Source organism: Ursus arctos, unplaced genomic scaffold, assembly GCF_023065955.2.
Source record: "Ursus arctos isolate Adak ecotype North America unplaced genomic scaffold, UrsArc2.0 scaffold_15, whole genome shotgun sequence".
Taxonomy (NCBI): Eukaryota; Metazoa; Chordata; class Mammalia; order Carnivora; family Ursidae; genus Ursus; species Ursus arctos.
Genome location: NW_026622819.1, coordinates 47,830,199 through 47,840,936, shown reverse-complemented (window position 1 = coordinate 47,840,936; position 10,738 = coordinate 47,830,199). Strand labels below are relative to the sequence as shown.

The 10,738-nt window shown below is 41.2% G+C and overlaps 1 protein-coding gene across 14 annotated transcripts in view; it reads left to right on the top strand.

The window, feature by feature from the left end:
• Window positions 1–10,738, top strand: part of EBF1 (EBF transcription factor 1) — a 384,748-nt gene that overhangs the window by 82,027 nt on the left and 291,983 nt on the right. The gene's annotated exons all lie outside the window — the stretch shown is intronic.

Here is a 10,738-nt window from a genome sequence, read left to right as displayed (position 1 = left end):
CATCCCTACTGTCAGAAATGGAGTTATGGCTGTCCTGGCAGCATTCCTAGGAGCAGAATGGAGGGAGGCGGGGCAGGGCAGACCCCCTTGCTTTCATGACACTGGGTATTGCATCCAGCGTTCTGCTTACATCTGACTAGCCAGAACTTGGGCACATGATTCCCTAAGCTATAAGGTGGTCTGGGAAATATCTTCCCAGATTTTATTCTGGGAAGTTGTGTGTTCAGATGAATATTGGGGATGTTATGACTTCAGCAACAATAGACTTTGGTAGCCATAGTGACCTTGGGCAAGTCTCTTGAGCTCCTCTTGACTTACTTGTAAAGCGAAAATGGTGATGATAGTAGATCCCGACTCCAGGGAAGTTATGGGGAAAAAATGAGGCTCTTTGGAAAGCATTCAGTGTGGTGTCCCATAGCTGGCATCATTCAGAACATCATAGCTATTTTTAATTTAACATGACTAATCTTTTTCTTATTTCTGTTAATTTTGTACATATAGTAACACAGTCACTAGAGAGAGATGTTTGTTTTCTACATTTTCTCCTTCATATCCTATTTTCACGATTAAACAATACTTTCGAATCTCTTGGCTCCTACGTAGCCTTAGTTCGATATCTGTTTCCTGTCAGGCTGGGGTAGTAAGCTTCGGTGATCATAACTTCAAAAAGATTTAGAGAACAAATCATGAAAGACAGTGTTACATTGGTTTTCTTTCTCTTTCTCTTGATGCTGCCACAGATGGTCTCTTTTTCTTGTAAAGCTTAATTTTACGTTGTATGCTTGGAAAGCTGAGTGTCAATATAACTATTATTTAAAATAATTTTGGGACTTACTCATTAAAGGACGGGATTACTTGTGAAATTTTACATCTGGATCTGTATCTATATCTATTCTGGTTGTCACTGTATTAGATTGGCTTAGAAGAGAGGCATTTATTTTATTTTATTTTATTTTATTTTATTTTATTTTATTTATTTATTTATTTATTTATTTTTTAAAAGATTTTATTCATTTATTCGACAGAGATAGAGACAGCCAGTGAGAGAGGGAACACAAGCAGGGGGAGTGGGAGAGGAAGAAGCAGCCTCATAGCGGAGGAGCCTGATGTGGGGCTCGATCCCAGAACGCCGGGATCACGCCCTGAGCCGAAGGCAGACGCTTAACTGCTGTGCCACCCAGGCGCCCCGAGAGGCATATATTTTAAACTAGAGGCTTCCACTTGATTTCGGAACACTGAAGACTGTCATTCACATTCAACACCTTCTATTGGGAGGTGTGTGACCTAGAGCTATGTGCCTGGGACAGAGAGTGTCATACGTTCCATCTGGACCAGATCCTGACAAGTTATGCAGGAGATAGGGAGGCATTGGGTGCTAAGCCAGAATCCTTCAGTGGAACCTCTCTGGATGAATCCATCCAGATTCAGTCCACAGTGCATGGCAAGGCCGTAGTGGTCTAACCATCTCCCCCCCCCCCCCCACCTTGTTGGTCTAGCACTGTTGGTCCTCTGACCACATCCATGCTCCCCATTACCTTGGGTTCTTCTGCAGTGCAATCCCTCTGTCTGGAGCACCTTCGTCCCTCTTGGCCTACTCGCCTGCTTCTCATCCTTCAAACCCCTCTTTCAGGGAAGCCTCTTGGTTTTTACTCTCTTGCTTTCCTTCAGAGTGCCCATCTTGGGCTGTAACAGTATGCTCCTTAGGTGACAATTTGACTTGCGTCTGCCTCCTTCTTTAGTCTGTAAGCTCAGTGACGGCAGGGATTATGTCAGCTTGGCTCTTCACCGTGTGCTCTGTGGTTGGCCTGGTGCTCAACAAATATTTGCAGAAGAACTGTATTTGAAAATCAATAAATTATTTGTGGAGGTCATCCTATGGTACCTTATAAGACCTACCTGTAAACAACTTTTTTTTTTCTTTTTTTCCCAATCTTAGCAGTTGTTTGGTGGGCACATGGACTCTAGCTGACATGGAAGGCTAATGTTCTTCAAATCACATGTCAGCATTTTCTAAGCAGACACTAGAGTCATTCGGCCCAGCCTGGCCTGGTTAGAGAGACACCAAGCCAGGCAGCTTCTGAATAATATAGCAAGGAAGGCGAAGAATAGGATCCCTAAGGTTATGTGGTCCACATTGCAGAGCAAGATTTATTTTCATTATATTTTTTCTTAACTGAGGGCATCTTATCTAGTTAGACAGGCTTCTTTGGAACCAAATTTGTTCTTTGTGACATTTGAAATTAATACGAGGAAATACTCTTTGTATTGCCTGGTATTGAAAATGTCAGTAAACAAACTTAACAGTCAAAGAAGGGGGGCTTGGTAACAAAAGACATTGTTTCTTGGTGCAGGAGGTAAACAAGAGAGTTTAGAACAAAGGTTTTCTCAAAATAGGCTTTTTAGCAAACTTCGGAGCCCGGCTCTTGAACCCCACCTGCCTCTATTCTGCTGCAGTGGTGATGCTGATGATAATACTTATTATTTTAACCAGCCCCCAAAACTTACCAACACAAACACACTCTTCATGTCTGGGCTGACAGCAGGGCTGGGAAGGTCCTTATAGGATCGCAAAACAACTGGGGGGCAGTCGAGGGCTTCCGGCAGCCAGCTAACAAAAATATACTCTCAGAGGATACGGCTCAGGGAGGCGTGGGACCTGCACAGCAGTGAGCCTGAAAGCCGGCCTTTCCGTTTTTACAGAGCTTCACCCCTCACATCTGGTAGAGCTGTGACGACCAGCGTTAGACCATTTTAGAAATCAGATACCCTGGGTACCAGGAAGTTGATTTGCCTTCCACTTCCTTAAGAAAACACACATTAATATTTAAACTGGGTTTTCATAAAAGAAGGGTTGTGTTTGAGATGCGAAATAAAGTCAGGGGGCTGGGAAAACTCCCTCAGATACAGTGACCTTGATGCAATTCAAATCATCCTCCAGATTCAAAAGAGGAAAAGACTCACCGCCCCCACCCCCCGCAAAGTCCTTGGTGGCATTTGGTATTGACTATTTTATGGTGTTTGCCTATAGTTTGGAAAGAGCTGGACTCGAAGCTGTAACTTCCTTCTCCTTAAATAGAAGTGGGAGATCCACGAAGGTTGCTTTCTTAAGTGATCCCAAGAAACAGTGTTTATGATTTCCCCTTCAGTATTGTTTCTTTGCAGCTTTTTTCAATTAGAGAGCCGTGTGGCACACAGCATCCCATTGCTGGGTTCACAGTGGCCCTTGGGCTCATGATCCAGCCCTTCGCATTTTCCTGCCCTACTTTGGGTCACTGTGCGTGGGGCTGGCATTACGAGATGGTGTCAGATAAGTCAGGCATGACAATTCTGCTATGCCATCTTGAATAAAGTATGATTTTGGTGTGTCCCTCAAAGAGTTGTGGAGACAAATACAGTTCTCAAAGGGTGAAAGGGGTTTTTCAAAGATCAGTGTAAATGGTTTACTTTAAAAATAAACATTTTAAATCACTTTGATCTTGGCTGTCCAAAAGATGCAAACTAGTCATGCTTCTGGGGGAGTATTTTCCGGGGTTTTAAACCTAACATAGACCATTTCCTCTTTGCTTGCAAGAAGATAAATAATTTTTGGAACAATAGAACACATGAAGAAACAATTCTGCAAGTAACAGGCAGGTAGGATATTGAAGGTACTGTAAGAACAGAAGTTGGTTTTACATTTGCAAACAGAGATTTAGGTAACTTTTCTAGGTAAATAACCATTTATCCAGATTTGAGTCCTGCAAACTGTCCCCTCTCCATGTCTATTCACCCACCCACCCATATCCATCTCATCTGCAAGGATATTATGACTTTTCTTGGTCAAAAACCTTAGTGAAATTTTTTTCACGCTACACTCTGGCACGTCTTCAATCTTTTGTTTTAATAATTAGAGTTTATTCTTTCGGATCATATACTTGTCTGCTCACCAGGCATCATCATTTAGAGATGATTCCAACATTAACTGAGTATCCGAAAGTACTTGTATCTGCTATTTTGGTACAATGGTTAATATTTTGAAGATCGCCTGGATTTTAGATTTTGAAATTTTTAAAAATATTTATTTTAGAGAGAGCGAGCAAGTGTGCGGGGTGGGGGGCGGAGGGAGAGGGAGAGAGAGACTCCCAAGCAGACTCCCTGCTGAGCAGGGAGTCCAACACTTGGGCTCGATCCCATGACCCTGAGACTATGACCTAAACTGAAATTAAGAGTCAGATGCTTAATGGACTGAGCCACCCAGGCACCCCAAAATAAACCCTATTCTTACATGTGGAAACCTGATGAGTTGTTCAGAAGGTTAGGTGAAATAATATTCTGAAAAGTAGTGAACATGAAGCAGTTCTTACAGATTACAGAATAAAATATATCTCCTATGTCATTATTAAATGGATCATTGTCCTCATTGAATGTTGTGGCAGAGAGCTGCTTTCCAGTTTGGAGAAAGTGACCTGCAAAATCAATGCTAACATTTGGCCATAGAACTGGGATCTATCTGATTGCTAAGTTTTTCTTTCCTTAACATCTTGTGATACTTGCCATTGGTTTAAGCAAACAGAACTTATGTGTTTCCAACTCCCCTCATTTCTGAACTAATTTGGGAAAAAAAAAGTTGGAACTGTACATTTTGGGGGGAGCATAAATGCATATTTAACGTATGAATGCTTCTTTCAGGAATTGATCTGCATTTTGGCTGGCAGACCTCTCAGGTGCACGAAGGGGCCCTGACTACTTGGTCATTCGTGGAGAAATATATTTTAAAAATGCTTTCTTGACCTTCTTCTAACTTGGAGACAAGCACATTCCTCACTTTTTCCCAACCAAAGCGAACAAAATTTTCATGTGCGGAGAGTGTGTTTTCAGTGGATTAGACCCAAAGCTATGTTGTTCTAGAGGTCTTAGAACTGCTTATGTAGTGCACAATAAGCTTTGCAGCACAATTTAAATGTTGATTTTAACATATAAACAGTCATCCAAAAGTGTTTCAGAAAAGCTGTTTTAGGAGTTGGCTTAAAAGTATATTGGATAATGATTTTCTAAGCATGTTTATTTTCTTTTGGTGTTTTTATTTAGTCATATAAAGTTTTTCCTTTTTCTTGGAGCCCATAGAGAAGTTCTGGGTCCATTTTCTCTTTCTCTCTCTGGGTTCTCTCCTTCCTTCTCCAGCTGTTTCTTTTATTCATCTGAGACGGTAGACGGCATTCTTTTATTTTGCCGACAATGACTTATTTATACCTAATTGCCTGGGTTCTGAGATTGTTAGGAAACTGTATTGACAATGATAATTCTCAGTTGTCTCACAATGAGGGCACATGAATTAGCACAGATCCCAATCAAAACATGGCAAGTGAGAAACAAAGCCCCCACCAATGGCATGTTTCTGACATTGCCTTTGTTAACTGTTGCATTAATAGGAAGGTGACATTCTTTTGAGAAGTAAAGCATATGTAAATAGGAAGAGTTTTTAAAAATAGAATTCTGCAAGTCAGACTCATTTCTACAGCTTTATAAGGCAGAGAACAAGTTAAGCAGAAACCTTCTCTTAATAGAGGGTAGAAAATTGGGGTTGTTTTCCCTCTTCATTTAGGAGCCAAACTTTCTTATGTGTTGGGCATAGTTGGGTATATGTCTGACAAATCAGCTCAGTGTTTGAATTGCATCACCAGGGAGAACCCAAGATAGGCCTTTTTAGGCATGACTGTGACTGTATGGGTTTGTGAAATTGCAAACTTCTAGGCAGCTTGAAAAGTACCTGAAATGGAGTCCTGGCTGCTTTGTGACTTGGCGATTGTGGCTCTTGATGTTTTCTTCTCTAAAAAGGGAATCAAAGCGCTGCACTCACTCATAACCGAGCTGGTCTGTTCCCCTCATATGCCCCATACAGTGTCTTTGCCATCCAGCCTTTTCCAAGTTAATCTATTGTAAAATTAGATTGTAAAAATGGACACAGTTGCCACCATCCTGGGACAACGGTGAAGGACTCACAACGTCAGCCCCACGAAACTCCCGAGTGGAAATCATGACACAATTCATTTGTGGTGTCACCCAGCTCCCCAAAGAGCTTGGCTCCCTTTTCAGCCCCAGTTATCTCGTGGAAGTGTGACCCTTTGGTTTGATTGCCCTGAGAACGCACACTGTTTTCTCTTGATGGCGAAGCCCCCTCGCTCAAGGCCTGCATCTTAAGCAGCAGAGATGCAAAAACAGCTCTTCAGACAGTGTTTCTAATTCAATTCTCCTTCAAACAATCCTGCATAAACGGAGTAATGCATCCAGGGAAGAAGGGAGGAAGAGAGGGGTCAGGAGGTATGGGTTCCAGTAAAATTTAAATAGCCACTGCATCGCGAGGTTAAACCGTGAACGCCATCTGTAAGTGTTACCCCACAGGACAAGTCGATTAGATGAACTGATTTTTCATGGTTTTGGGGATGATAATTCAGGGATTCTTAACCTGCAGGCAATTCAAGACTAGATTTCAGGGGGCGGGGAGCAATGAAACTTACAATAGATGGGACATCTTTTATTAAGTAATAGGCATTTTCCTAAGGAAAGGCTTTTATTAAATTCTCACAAGGGTCCACAGCCCATAAAAGGTTAAGGAACCACTATGTTCATTCTTCATAATTTTTAATGTTTTATTTCAAAAGTTGATGTTCTGTTTCCTTTTCCGCAGAAGAGACAAAAGCATGCATAACTCTGATATTCCTTGATCTTTAATTTCTTCTCTGTCTTGGATGTCCCATAATAAATGTACAGGAAAGAAATATAAAACGCTATCCAAACTCAGTTAATAGCTCTGAGAAATGCACATTTAGAGTGCTTTAAAATCAGGTTACAAATATAATTTTCAATTTGCTGGGGAGAAAATAGGAAGGAAGAGTCCTTCAGAATACAGAATAAATTCATTGTATGTACATTATCGGTGTTGGTTTATTATATTCCTCATCGGCCTACAACTCAACACGTCTTTAAGAACCAGCAAGTGCACACACTGTCCCAGTTGTTAATATTAGGAGAAGGGCATACACATTGTGAACTGCTGTGAGTTGGGTTCTTGGAGTCAAAGAGTTGGCGGGTGAAGTTTCATTCTCCGGCATCATAAAATTCTAAAGGCGAGCATTATCCGTTAGGGGCACTTACGAGATTTGACTGAGAAATTTACTGCTTTTGTCGTTTATTTCCTCCTTTGTGGGGTATTCTGAATGGATGTCAAGGTCTGGCCTGATAGGTTCCAAAAACATATGTTCATCTTAATTTGCTGTGAAACTATGGGAGCCCACGCGTTGTCATCTCTGGGTTCCCGTGACACGTAAAACCTGGAGTTCGTAGGGGCACACTTTTTCCTCTTCAAAATTTCTTATTTCCCACAACCGATTTTTATTATTCCCTGACATGCTGGCTATATTGCCAACTGGCTACTTACGGAAGAGTTGGGCGGTTGGTTTTGAGCAGTTTTACCGCTCCCATCTCAAACTCCTCAGGACCCTTAGAGGCTTCCCGCATCCTGAGAAATCCAGGGTCCCCTCACCTGAAGCCGCTGAGATGGTATGACACACAGGGGATCTGGAGAATGCCAAAGTACTCGGTTGCTAGTAGGGAAACACTGCATTTATTAGACGACAAGCTAAGCAGTTGCAAAATGAAATATGGCAACAGCTACCTTGCCACCAAGTGACTTGGATAGGCTTTGATTATTTATTCATATGTTTTTCTGGTTTGTCCCTTTACAGCAAAATAATGGTATATGGGAAGACTCAAGTTTCGGTCCCGGTTCTCGTAGTCGTGGCTGTTGAACCTTAAGACAGTTTTTTTTTTTTTTTTAAACCTCTCTGGACTTTCTTTTTCTCATCTGTAAAATGAACATAATATCTGTTCTGCTGACTTAATGTGGTTAGGGTGAAAAGGAAATGAGAACTCAAATGGATATCACTTCAAGAAACATTTTAAAGCCAAGTGGAGATTGCTCTTTTCCTTGATACAAATCCTCCCAACATTTCAGTCTTACTCAGAAATCACATATTTTACTGTTCACAATTCTGGCTCTGAAGTCAGACAGGGCTGGGTGAACATCCTGATAGTACCACTTACTCATATGTGACCTTGAATCAGTCACTGGCATAATCTGAGTCCTGTCTTGCTCATCTTCAAAATGGGAGTAATGATCGTTCAGACCTAACAGTTGGAGCGTGGACTGAATGAGGTAACTATGTCTAGCACAGTCCTGGCGCGTAGTCAGTGCTCACTGGCAGCTGGTGTTAAGAGTTCGAGTCTTTTTACCTTCATTAAGAATTAGAACATTCTGGAACAGAGCCCTGCAGATGTGCCCTAAGAGGCAAGCTGTCATTTTAAGAAGAAATCACCCGGGGTTTCCTGGTTAGTCCTCAGTAATCACCTTCTATTCCAATCAGATTGGGTCTTCCAGTGGGGGCAGAAGGCCAGTTTTTCCTACAGTTCTCAGTTTCCCGTGCCTTCCAATGGTATTCAAAATACTTCACAATTCGACTCAAGAAATTTAGCACATCTTCAGAATAAATTATTATTGTCATTAGCACATTACCACCCAAGAAAATCTGTACAGGAACAGAATGCCCAGAGTGAAATGCTGTATGTTCATCTACTTGTGAACACCATATGTACAAGGATGTTTTTGTTTCGGTTGTTGCTTTTTGTACACCAAAGCAAAAAGCAAGACACACCCGGTGGTGTTTGTTGATCTTGTGACTCTCGGAGTTAGCAAAGGCCCAGTTAGGAGAGGTCAAACAGGCAGAAAGATAAGGGTGCCGGTGCAGAGAAAAGTCACAGAGGCCATACCTCCTGGTAAAAGGGCAAATGTGACCAAGATGTAGCCATCTTACCTATTTCAAGCTTCTATATGTAAATGTGTCTGGCAAGGAAAACATTCCTAACTTGCTTTATGAGTGAAGAAATAGAAAGGGAAATCTATTTTAGTTATTTCCATAAAACTTCCTTTTGATGTAGACTGACGTTAGTCAACTTTCCTATCCGCCCATAAATCAGTCTGCTAACTATCCATCCACTCCGTTGCTTTCTTTCCTTGTGATTCTTGTTACGTGCGGCTTAGCCCACGACAGATCGTTTTTACTTTGCAGGTTTCCAAAGGTGATAATTTCTAGCATTTTACATGACTCTGTATACTAAAGATGAAATACTGCTTTAAAGTAAGCATGGTTTCAGGTGCCAAAATTGCTTCATTCTTTTGAATAGCATTCTTTCCTCCTTTTCTCTCTCTCTCTCTATTTCAGCCCTGAACCCAAACTAAAGTTTCTTCTATTAAAGGGTATGTTCATTATTTATTTTGAGATGAATGCCCTATGGATCCTTAAACCCAAGCCTGGAAAATAGGAAATAATTCACTCTGGCTTGAAAAGGGTGGGGATTTCTTTGTTTCTTTTTATATTTATTCAGGAAAAGCTGACAATCGTCCTACATTAATGAACTACACCATCAATCACAGTGTTGACAATGAGCGGAAAAGCGAGGTATATGTCAGGCTGACGGCATATTGCCTTTTTCAGTGAGGGCATGGCTGTTTATAGCACTTTCGTTGGCAGAATTCTTTTTGCACTGGAACAAGAATAGAAAGAAGAATTAGAAAGGCAGCCAGTGGAAAGAGCTTTATGTTTTCAAATTATGGAAAAAAGTGATAGGGGAAAATAGAGAAATGATTATTTTTGTAGTTTATGTACCTATCTCACAGGACTTAAAGAATAAATGGAAAAAAAGAAGTCTTTTTTGTCTCTTACTTCATTCTACGGGGCTGGTTGATTTTCCCCAAATCGTGACAAAAAGTTTCAAAGATTACATATGTCAACGGCATTTGAGCCCCAAGACTATCACAAAAGTGAATTGGAAGTGATTGATTTACTCTCCTGTGAGCGTCCTCCTCTGGCTACACACGTACGCATGCACGCACGCGCACGCGCACTCACACACACACACACACACACACACACACACACAGTTGGTGATTGATAACGGAGAGGATTTGGGTGGCCTCAGGAAGTGGTAGGATTTTCTCCCGTTTTTGGCTTTTACTCTCCTTTAGTACGGATTGGTAGGAAGAGAGCTTGGCCTGGTGAGATCACTGCATCAGGTAGTATCGTGGTAAATTGTGACTCAGGCCAAACAGCCATGTGGCCATATAACCCACTTTTGTCTCTCTTTTGGGGTGCAGTTTCTGCTCTCCTTCAAAATCCAAACAGCTCTCACAAGTGTCAACTTAAGTTGGCCAACAAGGACGAGATGAAGGTGATATCATCAGCTAGTGATTATGAAGAATTTATTGTGTGTTGAGGACAGTGTAGCCCCATGAGCTGGGAAACATCTTTACTTTTACAGATAAGGAAACTGAGGTTCACAGAGATGAAATGACTTGTGCAAGGGGTTACACAGTCAATGAATGGCGGCATTATAGTTTGTGGGTTTCTCTTAACTACTGACTTGAGTCTCTTCAATGCTACAGCATTGCTTCTTAAATCCTTGGACCTCACGACCCCTTTACATTCTTAAAAAAAATATCGAGACTCCAAAGAACTTCTGTTTATGTGGCTCATGCCATGTCCACTGTATTATAAATGAAATGAGAAATTTAAAAAAATTTATTCATTCTTCTTTCAAAAAGACAATGCCAAACCCATCACATCTTAACATAAATGACATTTTAAAATGAGAACTGACTCTATTTTCTGCAACAAAAATATTTAGTAGGAAGACTGGTATTATTTTA